Source organism: Chlorocebus sabaeus, chromosome X (assembly GCF_047675955.1).
Source record: "Chlorocebus sabaeus isolate Y175 chromosome X, mChlSab1.0.hap1, whole genome shotgun sequence".
Taxonomy (NCBI): domain Eukaryota; kingdom Metazoa; phylum Chordata; class Mammalia; order Primates; family Cercopithecidae; genus Chlorocebus; species Chlorocebus sabaeus.
In genome coordinates this window covers 48,812,206-48,825,670 of record NC_132933.1, presented here as the reverse complement: position 1 = coordinate 48,825,670, position 13,465 = coordinate 48,812,206, and the positions used below count along the sequence as shown (strand labels likewise).

At 39.2% G+C, this 13,465-nt stretch overlaps 1 protein-coding gene across 1 annotated transcript in view; it reads left to right on the top strand.

Moving 5' to 3' along the window:
* Positions 1–13,465, top strand: part of IL1RAPL2 (interleukin 1 receptor accessory protein like 2) — a 1,280,701-nt gene that overhangs the window by 63,797 nt on the left and 1,203,439 nt on the right. The gene's annotated exons all lie outside the window — the stretch shown is intronic.

Sequence of the window (13,465 nt, the reverse complement as noted above, 5' to 3'; positions counted from 1 at the left end):
TCATTATGTAATGAACCTTTTTGTCTTATTTTATTTTTTATTATTATTTTTTTTTACTACTTTGATTTCAAGTCTGTTTAATATAAGTATGGCTACTCCTGCCAGCAGTGGGCTGGATGGGTGGGTTCTTAGGCCCCTGAATAGCAGATACGACATGAGTTATGTCAGTGTTACGTGGCTTTTTATTTCTATTTTTGTGGAATTTTTTTTCCATTCCTTGACTTTCAGTCTATGTGCATCTTTACTGGTAAGGTGAGTTTCTTGCAGGAAGCATATAGTTGGATTATTTAAAAGACCTATGTAACCATTCTATATCATTTAACAGGAAAGCTTCATTCTTTTATATTCAAGATTATTATTGATCTGTGAGGCTTTTCTCCTGTCACATTGTTAATTGTTTCCAGGTTGTTTTATATATTCTTTGTTCTTCTCTTTTTCTGTTACTTTTTGGCATTGTGGTTCGGTAGATTTCTGTAGTTGTACCATTTGCATCCTTTCTTTTCATTCTTTGTGTGATTGCTTTACCAGTGAGTTTCATACTATCATGTGTCTTCATGATGGTAAAAGTCCTTTTGCTCCCATGTTTAGGACTCCCTTAAATATTTCTTGTGGGTTTCATCTAATGGTAGTGAATTTCTCCAGAATTTACTTGTCTGGGAAAGACTATTTCTCCTTCATTTATGAAGAATACGTTTGCTGGACATGGTATTCTTGTCTGACAGATTTTTTCTTTTAGCACTTTGAATATGTCATCCCATTAGCCAAATCGGCTCTTAATCCAATGGGGGAATTTTCTTATAAATGACTAATGCTTTTATTTTGTTGCTTTTACAATTCTCTCCTTTTCTTTGAGTTTTGACAGTTTCACTACAATGTGCTGTGGAGAAGATCTTTTTGGATTGTATCTGACGGGATGGCTGAGCTTCCTGTATCTGAATGTCTAAATCCCTTCCTAGACTTGGGAAGTTTTCAGCTATTATTTTGTTAAATAGGTTTTCTATATATATATATATAGAAATATATATATATATATATATATATTTTTTTTTTTTACTTTTTGGGGACACTGAAAATTCAACCATTTGCTTGCTTTGTTGTATCCCATATATCATGTAGGCTGTATTCATTCTTTTAAATTCCTTTTTCTTTATTTTTATCTGACTGGGCTATTTCAAAACATCTGTATTCAAGTTCTGAAATTCTTTCTACTGTTTGATTAGTCTATTACTGAAGTTTTCAAATGTATTTTTTATTTGATGTATTGAATTCTTTAGTTCCAGACTTCCTGATTGTTTCCTTTTTATGATATGTATCTCTTTGGTAAAGTTCTTATTCATATCCTGAATTGGTTTTTGGATTTCTTTGTATTGTGTATGTGAGTTGTCTTATACCTCACTAAGGTTCTTTCATATCATTATTTAAAACTATTTTTCAGGGGTGCGCCCAAGATGACCAAATAGGAATAGCTCCAGCCTCCAGTTCCCAGCGTGAGCGACACAGAAGACGGGTGATTTCTGCATTTTCAACTGAGATACTGGGTTCATCTCACTGGGGTGTGCCGGACAATTGGTGCTGGTCAGCTGGTGCAGCCCGACCAGTGAGAGCTGAAGCAGGGTGAGGCATTGCCTCACCTGGGAAGTGCAAGGGGGAAGGGAATCCCTTTTCCTAGCCAAGGGAAACTGAGACAGACAACACCTGGAAAATTGGGTAATTTCCACCCTAATACTGCGCTTTACCAAGGGTCTTAGCAAACGGCACACCAGGAGATTATATCCCACACCTGGCCCGGAGGGTCCCATGCCCACGGAGTCTCCCTCATTGCTAGCACAGCAGTCTGAGATCTAACTGCAAGGTGGCAGTGAGGCTGGAGGAGGGATGCCTGCCTGCCGTTACTGAGGCTTAAGTGGGTAAACAAAGCCACTGGGAAGCTCAAATTGGGTGGAGCCCACCTCAGCTCAAGGAGGCCTGCCTGCCTCTGTAGACTCCTCCTCTGGGGACAGGGCATAGCTAAACAAAAAGCAGCAGAAACCTCAGCAGAGGTAAATGCCCCTGTCTGATAGGTTTGAAGAGAGCAGTGGATCTCCCAGCATGGAGGTTGAGATCTGAGAATGGACAGGCTGCCTGCTCAAGTGGGTCCCTGACCCCTGAGTAGCCTAACTGGGAGACATCCTCCACTAGGGGCAGACCGACACCTCACACCTCACATGGTGGGGTACACCACTGAGATGAAGCTTCCAGAGCAAGAATCAAACAGCAACACTCGCTGTTCAGCAATATTCTATCTTCTGCATCCTCTGCTGCTGATACCCAGGCAAACAGGGTCTGGAGTGGACCTCAAGCAAACTCCAACAGACCTACAGCTGAGGGTCCTGACTGTTAGAAGGAAAACTAACAAGCAGAAAGGACACCCACACCAAAACCCCATCAGTATGTCACCATCATCAAAGACCAAAGGCAGATAAAACCACAAAGATGGGGAAAAAGCAGTGCAGAAAAGCTGTAAATTCAAAAAATCAGAGTGCATCTCCCCTTCCAAAGGAACGCAGCTCATTGCCAGCAACGGAACAAAGCTGGACAGAGAATGACTTTGACGAGATGAGAGAAGAAGTCTCCAGTCCATCAAACTTCTCAGAGCTAAAGGAGGAACTACGTACCAGGGCACAAAGAAACCAAAACCTTGAAAAAAGAATGGATGAATGGATAACTAGAATAATTAACGCAGAGAAGTCCTTAAAAGAACTGATAGAGATGAAAACCGTAACACGAGAACTATGTGACAAATGCACAAGCTTCAGTAACCAACTCACTCAACTGGAAGAAAGAGTATCAGTGATTGAAGATCAAATGAATGAAATGAAGTGAGAAGAGAAGTGTAGAGAAAAAAGAGTGAAAAGAAATGAGCAAAGTCTCCAAGAAATAAGGGATTATGTGAAAAGACCAAATCTACATCTGACTGGGGTGCCTGAAAGTGACAGGGAAAATGGAACCAAGTTGGAAAACACTCTGCAGGACATCATCCAGGAGAACTTCCCCAACCTAGTAAGGCAGGCCAACATTCAAATTCAGGAAACACAGAGAATGTTACAAAGATACTCCTCGAGAAGAGCAACTCCAAGACACATAATTGTCAGATTCACCAAAGTTGAAATGAAGGAAAAAATGTTAAGGGTAGCCAGAGAGAAAGGTCTAGTTACCCACAAAGGGAAGCCCATCAGACTAACAGCAGATCTCGGCAGAAACTCTCCAAGCCAGAAGAGAGTGGGGGCCAATATTCAACATTCTTAAAGAAAAGAATTTTAAACCCAGAATTTCATATCCAGCCAAACTAAGTTTCATAAGTGAAGGAGAAATAAAATCCTTTACAGACAAGCAAATGCTTGGAGATTTTGTCACTACCAGGCCTGCCCTACAGGAGATCCTGAAGGAAGCATTAAACATGGAAAGGAACAACCGGAACCAGCCATTGCAAAAACATGCCAAAAAGTAAAGTGCATTGATGCTAGGAAAAAACTGCATCAACTTGCGAGTAAAATAACCAGCTAATATCATAATGACAGGATAAAATTCGCACATAACAATATTAATCTTAAACGTAAATGGACTAAATGGTCCAATTAAAAGACACAGACTGGCAACTTGGATAAAGAGTCAAGACCTATCAGTTTGCTGTATTCAGGAGACCCATCTCACATGCAGAGACACACATAGGCTCAAAATAAAGGGATGGAGGAAGATCTACCAAGCAAATGGAAAAAAAAAAAAAAAAAAAAGGCAGGGATTGCAATCCTAGTCTCTGATGAAACAGACTTTAAACCAACAAAGATCAAAAGAGACAAAGAAGACCATTACATAATGGTAAACGAATCAATTCATCAGGAGGAGCTGATTATCCTAAATATATATGCACCCAATACAGGAGCACTCAGATTCATAAAGCAAGTTCTTAGAGACTTACAAAGAGACTTAGACTCCCATACAAAAATAATGGGAGACTTTAACACCCCATTGTCAACATTAGACAGATCAATGAGACAGAAAGTTAACAAGGATATCCAGGAATTGAACTCAACTCTGCACCAAGTGGACCTAAGAGACATCTACAGAACTCTCCACCCCAAATCAACAGAATATACATTCTTCTCAGCACCACATTGCACTTATTCCAAAATTGAGCACATAGTTGGAAGGAAAGCACTCCTCAGCAAATGTACAAGAACAGAAATTATAACAAACTGTCTCTCAGACCACAGTGCAATCAAATTAGAACTCAGGACTAAGAAACTCACTCAAAACCACTCAACTACATGGAAACTGAACAACCTGCTCCTGAATAACTACTGGGTACATAACAAAATGAAGGCAGAAATAAAGATTTTCTTTGAAACCAATGAGAACAAAGATACAACATACCAGAATCTCTGGGACACATTTAAAGCAGTGTGTAGAGGGAAATTAATAGCACTAAATGCCCGCAAGAGAAAGCAGGAAAGATCTAAAATTGACACCCTAACATCACAATTCAAAGAACTAGAGAAGCAAGAGCAAGCACATTCAAAGTTAGCAGAAGGCAAGAAATAACTAAGATCAGAGCCGAACTGATGGAGATAGAGACACAAAAAGCCCTCCAAAAAAATCAATGAATCCAGGAGCTGGTTTTTTGAAAAGATCAACAAAATTGATAGACCTCTAGCAAGACGAATAAAGAAGAAAAGAGAGAAGAATCAAATAGATGCAATAAAAAAAGATAAAGGGGATATCACCACCGACCCCACAGAAATACAAACTACCATCAGAGAATACTATAAACACCTCTACGCAAATAAACTAGAAAACCTAGAAGAAATTGGTAATTTCCTGGACACTTACACTCTCCCAAGACTAAACCAGGAAGAAGTTGAATCCCTGAATAGACCAATAGCAGGCTCTGAAATTGAAGCAATAATTAATAGCCTACCAACCAAAAAAATTCCAGGACCAGGTGGATTCACAGCTGAATTCTACCAGAGTTACAAGGAGGAACTGGTACCATTCCTTCTGAAAGTATTCCAATCAATAGAAAAAGAGAGAATCCTCCCTAACTCATTTTATGAGGCCAACATCATCTGGATACCAAAGCCTGACAGAGATACAACCAAAACAGAGAATTTTAGACCAATATCCCTGATGAACATCGATGCAAAAATCCTCAACAAAGTACTGGCAAACTGAATCCAGCAGCACATCAAAAAACTTATCCACCATGATCAAGTGGGCTTCATCCCTGGGATGCAAGGCTGGTTCAACATTCGCAAATCAATAAACATAATCCAGCATATAAACAGAACCAAAGACAAAAACCACATGATTATCTCAATAGATGCAGAAAAGGCCTTTGACAAAATTCAACAGCCCTTCATGCTAAAAACTCTCAATAAATTCGGTATTGATGGAACATATCTCAAAATAATAGGAGCTGTTTATGACAAACCCACAGCCAATATGATACTGAATGGGCAAAAACTGGAAGCATTCCCTTTGAAAACTGGCACAAGACAGAGATGCCCTCTCTCGCCACTCCTATTCAACATAGTGTTGGAAGTTCTGGCTAGGGTAATCAGGCAAGAGAAAGAAATCAAGGGTATTCATTTAGGAAAAGAAGAAGACAAATTGTCCCTGTTTGCAGATGACATGATTGTATATTTAGAAAACCCCATTGTCTCAGCCCAAAATCTCCTTAAGCTGATAAGCAACTTCAGCAAAGTCTCAGGATACAAAATCAATGTGCAAAAATCACAAACATCCTTATACACCAGTAATAGACAAACAGACTGTCAAATCATGAATGAACTTCCATTCACAATAGCTTCAAAGAGAATAAAATACCTAGGAATCCAACTTACAAGGGATTTAAAGGACTTCTTCAAGGAGAACTACAAACTACTGCTCAGTGAAATAAAAGAGGACACAAACAAATGGAAGAACATACCATGCTCATGGATAGGAAGAATCAACATTGTGAAAATGGGCATACTGCCCAAGGTAATTTATAGATTCAATGCCATCCCCATTAAGCTACCAATGACTTTCTTCAAAGAATTGGAAAAAACTACTTTAAAGTTCATATGGAACAAAAAAAAGACCCCGCATTGCCAAGACAATCCTAAGTCAAAAGAACAAAGCTGGTGGCATCACACTACTTGACTTCAAACTATACTACAAGGCTACAGTCACCCAAACAGCATGATACTGGTACGAAAACAGAGATATAGACCAATGGAACTGAACGGAGCCCTCAGAAATAATACCACACATCTACAGTCATCTGATCTTTGACAAACCTGACAAAAACAAGAAATGGGGAAAGGAATCCCTATTTAATAAATGGTGCTGGGAAAATTGGCTAGCCATAAGTAGAAAGGTGAAACTGGATCCTTTCCTTACTCCTTATATGAAAATTAAATCAAGATGGATTAGAGACTTAAATGTTAGACCTAAAACCATAAAGACCCTAGAAGAAAACCTAGGTAATACCATTCAGGAAATAGGCATGGGCAAGGACTTCATGTCTAAAACACCAAAAGCAACGGCAGCAAAAGCCAAAATTGGCAAATGGGATCTAATTAAACTAAAGAGCTTGTGCACAGCAAAAGAAACTAGCATCAGAGTGAACAGGCAACCTACAGAATGGGAGAAAATTTTTGCAATCTACTTATCTGACAAAGGGCTAATATCCAGAACCTATAAAGAACTCAATCAAATTTATAAGAAAAAAACAACCCCATTAAAAAGCGGGCCAAGGATATGAACAGACATTTCTCAAAAGAAGACATTCATACAGCCAACAGACACATGAAAAAATGCTCATGATCACTGGCCATCAGAGAAATGCAAATCAAAACCACAATGAGATACCATCTCACACCAGTTAGAATTGCAATCTTAAAAAATCAGGAACCAACAGGTGCTGGAGAGGATGTGGAGAAATAGGAACACTTTTACACTGTTGGTGGGACTGTAAACTAGTTCTATCATTGTGGAAAAGAGTGTGGCGATTCCTCAAGGATCTAGAACTAGAAGTACCATTTGACCCAGCCATCCCATTACTGGGTATATACCCAAAGGATTATAAATCATGCTGCTATAAAGACACAGGCACATGTATGTTTGTTGTGGCGCTATTCACAATAGCAAAGACTTGGAATCAACCGAAATGTCCATCAGTGACAGACTGGATTAAGAAAATGTGGCACATATACACTGTGGAATACTATGCTGCCATATAAAAGGATGAGTTCATGTCCTTTGTTGGGACATGGATGCAGCTGGAAACCATCATTCTCAGGAAACTATCGCAAGAACAGAAAACCAAACACCATATGTTCTCACTCATAGGTGGGAATTGAACAATGAGATCACTTGGACACGGGAAGGGGAGCATCACACACTGGGTCCTATTGTGGGGAGGGGGTATGGGGGAGGGATAGCATTAGGAGATATACCTAATGTTAATGATGAGTTAATAGGCACAGCACACCAACATGGCACATGTATATATATGTAACAAACCTGCACGTTGTGCACATGTACCCTAGAACTTAAAGTGTAATAAAAAAATTATTTTTCCAGGATTTCATAAATTTCCTTTTTTTTGGAATCTGTTGCTGGAGAATAATTATATTTCTTTGTAGGTGTCATATTTCCTTGCTTTTTTGGGTTTCTTTTGTCCTTATGTCGATGTATGTACATCTGGTATAATAGTCACTTCTTGCAATTTTTTTTTTAAATTTGTCTTCGTAGGGGAGGCCTTTTTCCTGAAGATGTATCTATGATGCTGGTTGAGGAGGACTCTCTGGCTTTGACTTGAGTTCATGCGTTAGTGTAGTCATCTCCATATGATTTCTTCTACTATATAGCATTGGTAATGTCTGTGATTTCCTTAGTAGCTTAATGTATGATTGTTAATGCAGACTGTGGTAAAGTTGTGCTGGGGGCTGGGATAACAAATGGGCCAGTCTTCAGGCCCTCACCGTGGCAGTAGCAGGCCAAGTATGCCTGTCCTTGGGCCCTTTAGCTGTGTGTGCTGGCACCTGTGTTGGCAATTTCTGGCAGGTCAGTTCTTGGGCCTTCAGGTGGCTTGCTCAGATACCAGTTGTGTCAGCAGTGACTGGGTAGGTGGGCTGTTAGGCCCCTGGGCCACAGACATGGCATGGGTATTGTCAGTAGCAGTGATATGATGATTCTTTGTCTCCTAAGAGGTGTATATTGATGTTGGTAGTGACTGTGATGGGCTGGGTTGGTTACTCTTCAGGCCTGCAGGTGGCACTTGCAGGTAGATGCCAGCTGAGGTGGTAGTGGCTAGGAGTTTAGGCCCAACATTATGCCTTTGGGAGGAGTGCTCACGTGCCCATGGTGGTAGACTGGGTTGGGTAATCCGCAGGACCCCAGGCTACGTGCTCTGCCTTGGGGTTGGGAATGGCAAAACTAGGCTGGGTAAGCTGCTGCTCAGGCCCCCTAATGGTGAGAGATGGTACCACCTGTGGTGTGTAGAGGTGTAGTGATCCTCAGGCCCCAGGTGGAGTGCTCAGGTGAGGGTCGATAGTGGCTGTGCTGAGTCCCTGCCACTGGAGAGCGTGGGACCATCTTCAGTGGCTATAGCCTGGGCTGGTGGGTAAGGAATGTACATTTATTTTATATTCCAGTCCCACTGGGACTTGGCCCCAGCCTTGCCAGTAGTAGCCTATGTACAGTTCATACCCCCACCCCAGATGCAGGAGTCCCCACTCAGCTGGCAACCAAGTCCCAGTGGCAACTAATACCTTACCCACATCCCATTCTTTATCCCAGCAGTGTTCACTTCCCAACACCGGCAGCTGCAGCCCACACCTGCATGCCTTATTAGTCCTGGTTGTGGAATGATCCCAGCTTGCTCCCCAGTCACAGCATTGACAGCCTGATAGCCCAAGTTTCCATAATGCCTCAGTTCCAGTGCTGTTGGGCCCCAGGACTGTGTTTAGTCTGCCAAAAACTATGCTGGAAAATGATGCCTTTTTGTAGCTGCTTAGGTCTCAGAAAGGGTGTGGTACCCAACACAGACTCCCTCCCTGGAACACTTCCCTCCCATGGTCTCCTGGCAGCTCCATATGTTAGTTTCAGGATTTGGGGGTGTCAAGGGGTTCTCCCATAGCCAGGAATGCATAATTCCACAGTGGGGATATGGGTCACTGGAATTCTCTCATTTATCCTTTCCCTGAATTGGAAAGTCACTCCCAGCTGCCACTCAATCCTGGTCAGGCAACCTGCTTCTCTCCCTCTCTTTTCTCCACTTTTGATGTTTCTTGTCATTTCTCTGTTGAATTCCAGTTTTCTCTCTTGGATAATGTATTTTAAGTGTGACTGTCCATACACTATTTTTGTTCTTCTAAGTGGAGGAAGAGGACATGAAATGCTTCTAATCAGCCATCTTGAAGCTCCTCCCTTAATTGTTAATGATGGTATAATATTCCACCATATGGGTATGCCATAATTTATTTAACAATCTATTATTGGACATTTACATTATTTTCAACTTTGATAGTATAAGTATTGTTGCAATGGACATAATAGTGCAATAGTGCATACATCTTTAGTTACATTTGGGATTATTTTCTCCTCTTTTCCTTCCTTCCTTCTTTCCTTTCTTCCTTTCTTTTCTTTCTTTTCTTTCTTTGATAGAGTTTTACTCTTGTTGACCAGGCTGGAGTGCAGTGGTGTGATCTCAGCTCACTGCAACCTCCACTTCCCAGGTCCAAGCGATTCTTCTGCCTCAGCCTCCTGAATAGCTGGAATTACAGGCACCCGTCACCATGCCCAGCTAATTTTTGTATTTTTTAGTAGAGACAAGGTTTCACTATGTTGGCCAGGCTGGTCTCAAACTCCTGACCTTGTGATCTGCCCACCTCGGCCTCCCAAAGTGCTGGGATTACAGGCATGAGCCACCACACCTGGCTGGATTATTTTCTTAAGATATACTGGGTCAAAAGGTTTGAATTTTTGTTTTTGCCTGAAATTTTGCATTAAGATAGAATCTTGCTCCATCATAGAGACACACTGTAACTGACATAACCCTTGCTGTATTTTTTGATATCTTTTAGTTTTGTTATTAGGAATAATGTTAAAATAACATCTGTGTGCATGGGTCTGACTGCATTTTCTGAGATAATTAATTTTTAAATGTTATTATATAAGCATAACAGCTAATTTGTTCTCCAGAAAAATGAATGACAATTTATATTCTCATTGCCAGTATATGAGAGTGTTTGTTTTGCTGCAGGCTTTCTAACATTGAGTTAAGTTGTTACTTTTAAATCATTGCTAGTTCGATAGATGCTACCAATGTTGATCAGCAAAAGGGGATCAAAAAATAGGATATCAGTTGTGGGAAAGAGGTAAATTTTTTGAAGGCTTTAAGAAACAATTAGTATGATTCCAGGGTGTAGTCACATATTTGCATGGAGTTTTCTGCCTATATTGAAAAGAAATGGGAATACCAGTGATCTGGAAATAAGATATCCAAGCTAGTAATCTTTATGATGGTAGCTATTATTATAAAAAGACATACTGTTCATTTATTGAGTTAATCCCTAGAAGACTAAATTAAAATACATATCACTGAGGATTAGTCTTTTAACTTTCTCCCATTGGTTCATTTTCAAAACCAATTATGTGTGGCAAACCAGTTGCCACCTGGGGCCTTAAAGAGGTTAAAACGGAAGTTTTAAAGGGGAAAATATCATTTTTTCACAAAGAAATGAAGTAGGAATGCCCAATTGAAGGAGGCAGGCAGATTCCTGGTTTCCTGATTTGTGCTGAATACAAGTTGTAGGGCAGCAGGATAATTTTACTCAATTCTGAAAATGGAGGGAGGGGGGAGAGATACTTGCACTTTTCTTTTGCCTAAGTATAACTTCAGAGTATTATCGTTATTGATCAGTGAGGAGAAAATATTAAATCGTTAATATTAATGATCCCTAATAGGAAATAAACTTTATAAAATATGAATTAATTGCTTTGCCTCCAATTGATTGCTTGCTGTAGTAAAAATTACTTAGCTCACTAAGCCTCAGTTTCTCTGTATTTTACACAAGGGTAATGAAGTTGATCCACTTCTTAAAATACTATAAAACCTAAATTAGCTGGAGTGTGGAAAAGGGAAAGTGTAAGGATTAATGGGGTTAGAAAAGTTTTGTGGCATGGTGGTAAACAGAGAAGGTGCCCTTTTAGCTATTGCTGCTCAATTCTTGTTAAAAACGTTTTTAAAGTAAGTCATAGAAAAAAATGGAGGTATAAGAAAATTAGATATATTTAAATGACTCAATTGGAAACAAAGCAAAAACAAAAACTTGGCCTCCAGAAACTTGAATCAGTGAACTTAACATTCAATGCTAGAAAAATCCTAGAATGAACTACTTAACTATTGAGAAGATATATGCCTCCTCAAACCTCCAACTCTCCCTTGTTTACAGATAAATTTGCCAGCTGTTTCACAGAGAATGTAGAAGCCACAAGATGACAACTTCCCAACATAAGATCTACACACTTACCTGCACCATCATCTGTAATTTCTGTCTTCCTCCCATTTTCAATTGAAGATCAGAAAATCCTCCCATGTATGTCAAATTCTTCCACTTGAGCTCCAGAAACCTTTTTTTAAATCTGTTTTTTTTTAAGTTTTCTTACTCCATACAATAACCCTGTGTTTTCTTTTTTTTCGACCATTCCGCTTTTGCTGGCTCCTTTCCCTAATCATTTAGAGCTTGTTCAAGTCCCTCCTATTCACTAAAGAAAAAAAAAAAAAGTCTGATGGTATTCCCCCAAACCAGTAAATTCAGTCTAATCACGAGGGAAACATCAATTAAAAAAATTATTCTCTGTCCTTCTTCTATATGCTTACCCTACCTCTCTCTTTCCTATCACAGCTAATCTTTGTGAGTATTGTCTCCATTCAGTGTTCTACTTCCTTACCTTCAGTTTATTCTTCAGTCTATACGGTGTGATTCTAACCCCGCTACACCACTGATCTGTTTCTGATAATTTTCTTTTGGTTAACAGCCTTTTTACTTGGCTAAATATAAAGGACACTTTTGAGCCTTTGACTCACTGGATCACCCAGCATTTAACATAGCTGACATTCTTGAAATATACTATTCCCTTGGTGTTCCTCCTGGTTTTCCTTGTACCTTTCTTGTTACTTTTTCTCAGTCTCTTTTGTAGGCTATTCTGAACATTCCCAACTCAAATGTTGGTGATTCTCAGTACTTTACCCTTTGCTACCTTCTTATTTTGCCTCTATCTTTTGGTAGTTTAGCTACTTCTGTGACATTTAATACCATCTCTGTGCTTAAGACTACAAAATATGTATACCAATTCTGTTTCTTTAACTTCTATTAGTATCCTCAATTTTTCACTAACATCTCTTCTTAGATGTACTATAGGCAACTCAATCTGTACATGATCTTAACCCCAGATCACCTTGCCAGTGTCAACTCTCTCTATTCCTCCTGGCTATTAATAACACTCTTTGATTCTGCCATATTGAACTCATTCTACCTCAATGAACATTCCATGCCCTCTCAGCTCCAGGCCTTTGTCCAGGCTATTACCTCTTTTTAGAACAATCTTTCCTATCACACTCTAGGTTTGAACTTAGAAGTCACTTTCTCCAGACACCTTTGTCTTTCTCATGAATATGAGTTTGGTTTCTTCTCTCTTTCCTTTCAAAACACTCCATATTTCTCCTCTTACTACATTTAAAGTACTTCATTGTTGTTGTCTGTGTTTTTTTTTTCTATTAGACTGTGATCACACAAAAAGTAGATACCATACCTATCATGTTCCCATTGTATTTCCATCATAGACATACATTAAATTTATTGAATAAATAAATTAATTGATCTTAGGGGCAAATCAGACTAAATAAAGTTGTTATTTTCCTTTGGTAAAACTGTTAGAATGATATATCACTATGAAAGCCTAGTCTATCACATGCATGATCTCTCATGACAAGATGTGCCAATACGGTCTAGTTAAATGGATTTTAGTATAGTGAAATGATTCATACCAAATTGGTCAACCAGATTAATGTATTAATGCTGAAATTTAGAAAGATCTATGGTGGTAAGCCACAGATCTCTGTTACGTGCCATATCTTATTTGGAATTTTAAAAATTATTGACTTGATTGAAGGCAGAGAAAGCAAGCTTATGAAATATTCAGATGACACAAAAGTAGGTGGGAGAGTTAATAAAATGAATAAAAGCCTTATGCTTTGAAATGGTCTTCATGATTTGGAATAATACAATAAAACCAACATAATGACATTTCATAGGGATTAATATAAATCTATAGGTTTAGGATAAACATTTTAAAATCCATTTAATAATCAAGAAGAATGGACTGCATACCTACTGTGTTCTAATCAATGGTGCTGGGGATGCAAAAAAAAAAAAAA